This window comes from Sturnira hondurensis, unplaced genomic scaffold (genome assembly GCF_014824575.4).
Source record: "Sturnira hondurensis isolate 20B ecotype Veracruz unplaced genomic scaffold, ASM1482457v3 Scaffold0021143, whole genome shotgun sequence".
NCBI classification, from domain to species: domain Eukaryota; kingdom Metazoa; phylum Chordata; class Mammalia; order Chiroptera; family Phyllostomidae; genus Sturnira; species Sturnira hondurensis.
In genome coordinates, this window is record NW_028093774.1 from 9801490 (window position 1) to 9809904 (window position 8415).

The window sequence follows — 8415 nt, forward strand, 5'->3', positions numbered from 1 at the left end:
TGATTGTGCTTTAAAAAAAGTAGTGAAAGAAGGTCAGGGGAGGGTCAATAGAGGAAGCCAAAAATCTAAACCCCTTTCTATAGATTATGAAAAAATTATGTGATCTAGCCCTTATCAGTTCTCTGACCCCATCTATTTTATTCTCCCCTTAATTCACTATACTTCAGGCACCCTAGGCTTCTCTTCATTCCTGATACACAAACTTTTCCTGCCTTGGACCTTAGCACTTGTGCTTCCCACTTCCTCAGGAATGATTTTCTCCCCTGATCCTTGCCAGGCTAGTTTCTCCTCTCGTTTGGGTCTCAAACCAAATAACACATTCTCTAGGAGAACTTTCTGTGAACACCAGGACAAATGGCCACTCCCTCACTCTGCTTTCCAGCACATATCGTTTCATTTCTTTAAAAGTACTTACCATCATGGGCAGTTACCTCATTTATTTGCATGCAATGCATTGTTGATGTTGTCCTTCTGGAACGTGAGATCCATGAGCAGGAATCCTGTCTGACCAGCTCACTAAATCCAAGACAGCGTGAGGCGTACGTGAGAAGCTCCAAAACTATGAATTGAATGAATGAGCTGAAAATTCCAGGAAACCTAAGAGTCTGTATAAGAACAGGCATTTTATTTGAGAGAATGAAAGAGCTTGTGTAATCGGCACACATGCACGCTTCAGAGCAGGAACTTATTCCCACAGGGAGGGAGGAGCGACTGAAAGGCTCTACCCAGGGGTGAAAGGGAATGCACTGAGAAGGGAGCACGAGGCAGGTAGACAAACCTGCAGAAACAAAGATGATGGAAGGAGGAATATTTCACCAGGGGCTGGAGACCTGGTGCTGCCACTGCTGCAGGCACTTTTTAAAAGCCATGTCAAATACTGTGTGAGATGAATGGGAATAGGGAGAAACGGGAGTCAGGGAGACTAACTGGGAGTTTTACTAGGGTCTGAACAAAGATGGCGTAGTTAACAACGACAAATAAGGGGCCGAGAGACATTACAAAAAATCAGAAAGATGTGGCGACAGATTGGCCATTGAGGTCAAAGAAAATGGTCAGTTTCTGCGGAGATCCCTCTTCCAGATTGCAGACTGCTCACTTCCACTGCACCCAAACGTGGCAGAAAATGGGCTGGAGAGCTCTCTGGGGTCTCTTTGGTTAGAGCCCTAATCTGATTCTTGAGGGCTCCACCCTCACCATCCAGTCACCTCCCAAAGACATGCCCCCAATACCATCACACTGGGGTTAGGTTCTGGACATCGGAACTTTGGAAGACACAGACATTCAGTCTATTGCATTGGCCTTGACCTTCCCCTGCCTCCCCTGGCTCCACCTATCCTTTGAGCCTGGTTCTCTATCCATCTCACCATTTCTAGCTCACCTTCTTCCAGCCAGACTTCATTTCCATTGTTCACAACCTACAAGCCTATGGCACAGCATCTAATAAACTAAACAGACTTGTAAAAAAAGATTAAAATCAACGACAAAAATATTTGATTAGTACTTGAAGAACTTGTCGTGAAAATAAAGAGCTAAACTTTCTTTCAAGTACATAGTAGTTGCAATTACACTTCAAATGGCTCCTGAGCAGAAATTCCTGTATTCAAAATGTTAACAAAAACCAGCTGGAATAGTAGTAAGATACCAGCCCTTCCCTAGCCCAGGCTGCTCCAACACTCCCAATATTCCCGTGGTTTAAACCAGAGCAACACTATCTAAGTCACTGTGTAGAATGGATGTGGACACGTGCCCAGGAAATAGCTGAGGTTTAACTCAAAAGTCACAGGAAGCCTTAAGAGATCAAAGTTGGACATTCACAGAGTAGTTGTAAGAGACAAATTGCTACAGAACACAAAAGTGAAAAAGAAAATAATTTTAAGAGCGTACTTGGTGCAGCATGTGATGGGAACCTGCCCTCCAGGATTTAATAAAGTCGCAATCATCTGAATCGAACTGTGAGAAGATTTACCAAATCAAGTTACTAGGTAGCCTTTTTAAACGACCCGCGTTACCAGGAAGGGCAGTAGCACCGGCGACGACCCGCATTATCCCTGATGGGTGTTCTGCTTGTCGGGAATCAAGGCTCCAGGAAAACCTATCACATGTAATTTGTAGCACATCGGTGTGTGGAGGCGCTTTTAGCCGGAGTGGGGTGGACGGCAGGAGAGAAACACAGGGAACATGAAAAGCAGGTGGAAGTGGAAGAGGGTCATAACCTTTTACCCTAGAAGCTGACCGCATCTCATCATCTCCTGGTCCCCCTCATGCCTTGGTTTCTGCAATGATTTTCCTAACTTGTCTCCTCATTTTCACTCTGATCCCTATGGTCTATTCTCATCACAGTAGCCAGGGTGATCCTTTTAAAACCTGTCAAATTACTGCCTAAATAAACTCTCCCATGAGTCCTCACCTCGCTCAGAACAAAGCGGTCCTCGCAAGGCTGACAAGAGCCCAATGAGCTGTCAAGTCCCCCCCGCACATGCATTGACACATGGGCACTCACGCACACACACACACACACACACACACACACGCACGCACACCCCTCTGACCTCACTTGTACACTCTCCTCTCCCCGCAGCTCCATCCGTACTGGTCTGCTTGCTGGCCCTGGCACGATTCCAAGCGTGCTCCTCACTGGGGCCTTCGCTCGAGCCATGCCTGTGCCTGGAACACTCTTCCCGTGGTGCCCGCTCAGCTTATTCCCTCGACCCTCCTTAGGTCTGTGCTCATACCTCACCTCCCCAAATCCTACCCCACCCTCTCTTTTTAAAACTGCCGCTCCCCCTCCACTTTCCCGACCACTCTTCTCACGTTCTGTTTTCCCCTAGCACCTGTCTTCTAACACACTGTCCTCGGGGCGGGACAAAACTGAGTTTACAGGCATGAGCACACGAAACAGTTTATTCTTGTATTAGTTATTGTATTGTCTTCTACAGAAACAACTATAAGCCTACTTTCGCCTCACCCTGTACTTTACTTGTTGTTACATTTATTGACTATTGTCTGTCTCCCTGCTAGAACATAAGCTCCAAAATCACAAGGGTATTTGCGGGTATTTTTTTCTTTTGCCGCTATATCCCCATAGTCCAGAAGAGTACTTGGCATTTAGGACATACTCAATAAATATTTGTTGAGGAAATGAAGGAGCATCTCAAGAGAGAAATATGGTGGCCCAGAAATAGAGAAAGTCTTTTCGAGTTTCTGAAATTCTAAGCCTCTGAGCAACAGAAGGGTTAGGTGCAGACAAAAATGTTTGGAAGAAATTTGAAAGGGAGAAGGGTTTTTCCCTACTCACAAACTGCAAAAATATTTGAGGGGATTGAAGAAAAACGGTGAAGCAGAAAGTTTGGTGAATTCTGAAGAGCGAAATCTACACCTGACCTCATGGGCCAAGCCCTGAGGGAGCGTCAGGACCCCGGTGCTGGTGCTGTCTGCCTGCTGCGTCCCTCCGTGCGGAGAGGACCCAGAACAGCTTCTCAGGGAGAGACACACAGCCCGAGAGGGGACAGAGCAGAGAGAGAGGTACAGGACCAAAGACGGCCACCTAGACAGAAAGGAGGGAGGTCTCAGAGACGACTTGTGGGCCCAGAGCCTGGCAGTCTGTGGCTAACCCCTCCCCCCCAAAACCTTCACCCAGCCCTGTATAAGTGGAGTGATTCCTAAAGACTTGTCAGATTTTCCCACTACCCCACTGAGATAAAGGTAGAAATTATAGCTGAGTTACGTAAAAATAAAATTCCATTTCCTGTATGCCAAAGTTCCAACCCGCCTCATTTTATTTTATGCCAAAACAGCCACTAATATTTTAAGGAACGGAATGAATTTTAAACACATTTTGGCCATGCGCCAGGCAGACTAACTTTGTCCCCAGGAGCCTGGGACGGGCACTTCGTACCCTCCGCTGACCTTGTGTTCACTTCCCTCGGGAAATTAGAGGGGCGCCAGGCGGCTGCGCACAGCTGAGTAATTGCCATGGCAACGGAAGGCCCGTCACCTGCGCTGTATTCCAAACTGCTTTACCAGGAATGAACTGCAGACAGTCTCAGCAAATGAAAGATGAAAAATTCGTATTATCTCTCCTCCTTTCTCTTGTGTTAAAAGACATTGGGGTTCCAGGGTAGCCCCTTTCCTCTCTTCCTAAACTTATTCCAAATGCCTCTTTATTTTTCTCTCTGACTTGTCGTCTGACTCACAGGTCCTCGCGATTGACGAGGTGAGGGTTTGGATAGGATCAGTGCGGAGCTGTTCCCTTGGGGATCACACCCCCGTCACACACAGGCAAGGCTGGCAGAATGACACTGCGTCCCTGAAGAGGCCACCGTGGGGCAGGCACATCTCTGGTCTGTCGAAGGGGATCCATGACCCTGTCACTCTGCTGTCCGGAGGAGACCTAAACCAAGTTAGAAAAGTTGTCATGTCAGGCTGTTTCTGGACTTAGAGTTGTGGTAATAAATAAATGATGACTTACTACCCAGATCTTTGGGGGGGGGCGGGGGAGTCTCCTCTGCTCTATCTTTTAAAGCAAAAGACGGTACACACAAAATTAAGTAGAATACAGTTTAGGTAATGCGTTCTCTGGTTGCTATGGCAATTACTCTGCTCTGAGTCAATATTNGGGGGGGGGGGCGGGGGAGTCTCCTCTGCTCTATCTTTTAAAGCAAAAGACGGTACACACAAAATTAAGTAGAATACAGTTTAGGTAATGCGTTCTCTGGTTGCTATGGCAATTACTCTGCTCTGAGTCAATATTTCTTCTAAAAACCGATGTACCATCTAATTACCTCCCCAAGGCCCTGCTTCCAAATACCATTACATTAGAGGTTAGGGCATCAACATATACATTTGGGGGGAGCACAACCATTCAATCCATAACAATGACCTTGCACAAAGAGCCTCCGATGTGGCTCAGGGCAGCTGGATTCCCCCGACTGACTGGTGGTGATGGAGGACCAGGCCTTTCCCCATCCCAGGCAATTTCCTCCTCTGAGACATGAAAGGGAAGGATTGGACACTGTGCAAGCTCCTTTGGCTTAAAGATCCCACGTCCCCGTGATCAGCTGGTGCTGGCTCCTGGTGGGCATTCCAAAAATGGGGCCCAATAAATGGACACGTGGTTTGGGCACCTACAAAGAGGAAGAAATCCCCTGGCCTCTGTGGGCTTCCTTAGACCCTTCATCAAAAGGCACATGTTTGAAATGAAAGAAATCATTCAGGTAAGAAACACAGCTATTGAGGTGTATGCCCTAACTTGTTTCAGTGGAATATGTTTCAACTTTTTCCCTTTTAGCAATTGTTTTTTCACATAAACCTAGAAGGCAACACTGTTTCCTAAATATCTGGTGACGGTTACTGTTTCTTTCCTCTTGACCCTTCCACAACACCTGCTGGGACCCTGGTTAAGGAATCATCTTGGGTAAGTTTACTGGAGTGTCATCGTGCCTGGACTTCGTGTTGATCTTGCCTGGCTCTCCGAGCCTCGTATGAACCCTGACATTTCAACTCTGAGCCCAGAGCCTCGTTGTTTTATACTAACACTTCATGCTCTGGTTACCTCAGCTGGAAGTGATGCTATGGCGTCTCCATATGAGCTTTCCCACATTTTTTGAGGAAATAACCTTAAGTGATATGCCTATATGTGGTATTTGAGTTATACTGGAGGGGAGACAATCTAACAGAGTGCCTGGTATGCAGCCTGCCTTCAGTAAGGGTTTGTTGAATGAATAATTAACTTCCATCTAAACGGTCCTCCCACAACTAGCCTTTCTCCACTGCCCACTAGTGTCCCCTTTGTTTGCCAGACACCCTGCCCCAGATCTTTGAGTCCACGTGTCCCGCACAGACACAGGCGTGGGTTCCGACGCTACACTAATCCCACCATGCACACGGCAGACCTCATTCCTCCCAACCGGCTTTCGTCACTCCCGTGAGCACTTCAATGTCAGCATGGTCCCTGGCTGGCAGCGTATTCCCCCTCTGAGTCAGAACGCTTTACAAGAATTCAGAAAAGATGGGGAGGAGCAGGGTCATTTTTCTGGGCCCTACAGGGTGTGCAGCCGGGGCTGTCCAATTTGCAGAAGGAAGCTTCAGTCTCTCTGGTGTTAGAACAGCTTTCCTGTGCCCAGAGCAACATTCCACCCTGTGCAACCTACTCAAACTTTCATGCCCAAGATTACCTTAAAATCTTCTTTCGGAAGGGCTGGCCCCAGTAAAGGTAATGGAAAGTGATAGACTTCATTCAGACAACTAGACCATTATGATTCATAGTGTAGTGGGTTGAATAGTGCCCTCCAAATATTCATGTCCACCTAGAATCTCAGAAGAGGACCTGATTTGGAAAGAGTGCCTTTGCAGGTGTAATGAGTTAAGATAAGATCATATCAGATTAGAGTGGGCCCTGACCCCAACAAATGGTGTCCTTATTAGAAGAGGCGAGGACACAGGCAGACACGCAGGGAAGGAGCCACGTGACAATGAAGGCGGAGACCGAAGTCACACAGCCACAAGTCAAGGAACACCAACGACTGCCGGCCACCTAGAAAGAGGCCTTCAGAAGGAGCCTAGCCCTGATGAGACCTTGATTTTGGACTTATGGCTTCTGGTGCTGCAGGATTTCTCCCCCTCCCAAATCATATTGAGGTATCACAGTATTGTCTGGATTTTATACCATATTGCCATAGGTCGTCAAAGACTTGGATCATTATAAGGGGAGGGGACAGGGAAGGAAAGAGGACACCAAGCACACACAGGCTCAGTAATAAAGCACTGAGCTAGATACTTGATATGTAGACATCCACAGTTTTATTTAATACCCAAATCAAAACCCCTGGGAGATGGTTTATTAGTTAGGATGCTTTCAAGAATTGGACAACTTCAATAGATTAAAAAGGCAATAAGGCCCTGGCTGGTGTGGCTTAGTGGATTGAGCTCAGGCCTGTGAACCAGAGTATCGCGGTTCAACTCCCAGTCAGGGCACATGCCTGGGTTGCAGGCCAGTACCCAGCAGGGGACTCATGAGAGGCAACCATACATTGATATTTCTCTCCTTCTCTCCTTCCCTTCCCCTCTAAAGATAAATAAATAAAATCTTTAAAGAAAATTTTTAAAAATGCAATTAGGTTCTTTCAACTCTCAGATTTTGGTTTTAAAAAAAAGGCAATAAGGCTCTGGCTGGAGTGGCTCAGTGAGTGGATTGAGAGCCAGCCTGCAGAACAAAAATTTGCCAGTTTGATTCCCAGTCAGGGCACATGTCTGGGTTGCAGGCCAGGTCCCCAGTTGAGGGCGCAGGAGAGGCAACCAATTGGTAAATCTCTGTACATCCATATTTCTCTCTCTCTCTTTCTCCCTCCCTTCCCCTCTCTCAAAAAATCAATAAATAAGATCTTTTTAAAGAAAACTAAATGAATAAACAAAAATAAATAAAAAGGCAATAAGGACATGAATTGAATAATAAAATAAAATAAAACAGATAAAGTGATTTGTGTATTAGAGAGAGAAAAATCCTGATATCTCAAGTACAGGAAATAAGCATGTTTTATGTCCATGTACACATACCAAATGTGAGGTAAGTCCCTCTGAGATTCCATAGCCAGATGTTACTGGTCTCAATAAGGGTGGTGGACAAAGAAATTGGTAATCATACAGGTAATTCTAAGCAAGTGTTAGCAACTAAAGTAACAAATGACAATATTGAGAGATACAGAAATGAGGTTAGTTGAAAGAATTGGACACAAAATGTATTAACACGTAAGATTGGAGGGTTTTGGATTACAAAGGAAAAGGGTGGAAATAGTAAATTGAACATAGACTTAAACTGTGTATGCCTCTTAATATTAGGAATGACTCCTAAAACACACAGAAAGAGACTGTAAACCTTCCAAATCCGTAGAGACTGGCTAAAGGGAATGTTCTCCGACTCTCCTCCAAGCCCCCCGACTCCCCTGCCCCTTTCTGTTCTAATGCACATCACGGCGTGAGAGGGGCAGGTGGGTGCGTTGCTACTTCTGTTCCACTTGGCGGAGGTGGACAGGGAGATGCTGTGCAGACAGTGTCTGTGGATAGGGAGCAGATGCCTCCGAGACAGACGATGGGCTCTGCCAGCGCCGGAGAAAGACTTCCGTGCCATGCGGTTGGTAGATTTCTGTGACTCACGTGAGACCCCACGACTATAAAGACGGTCTCTGTTGAGCGCGGGCCTGTGAACCAGACAATCACGGTTCAATTCCCAGTCTGGGCACATGCCTGGGTTGCAGGCCAGTTCCCGGCAGGGGCCAGTTCCCAGCAGGGGATGCACAAGAAGCAACCATACATTGATGTTTCTCTTCCTCTCTCCTCCCCTTCCCCTCTAAAGATAAATGAATAAAATATTTTAAAAAAAAAGACGGTCTCTGTATTAAAAAAAACACTAGAAGATTTTGA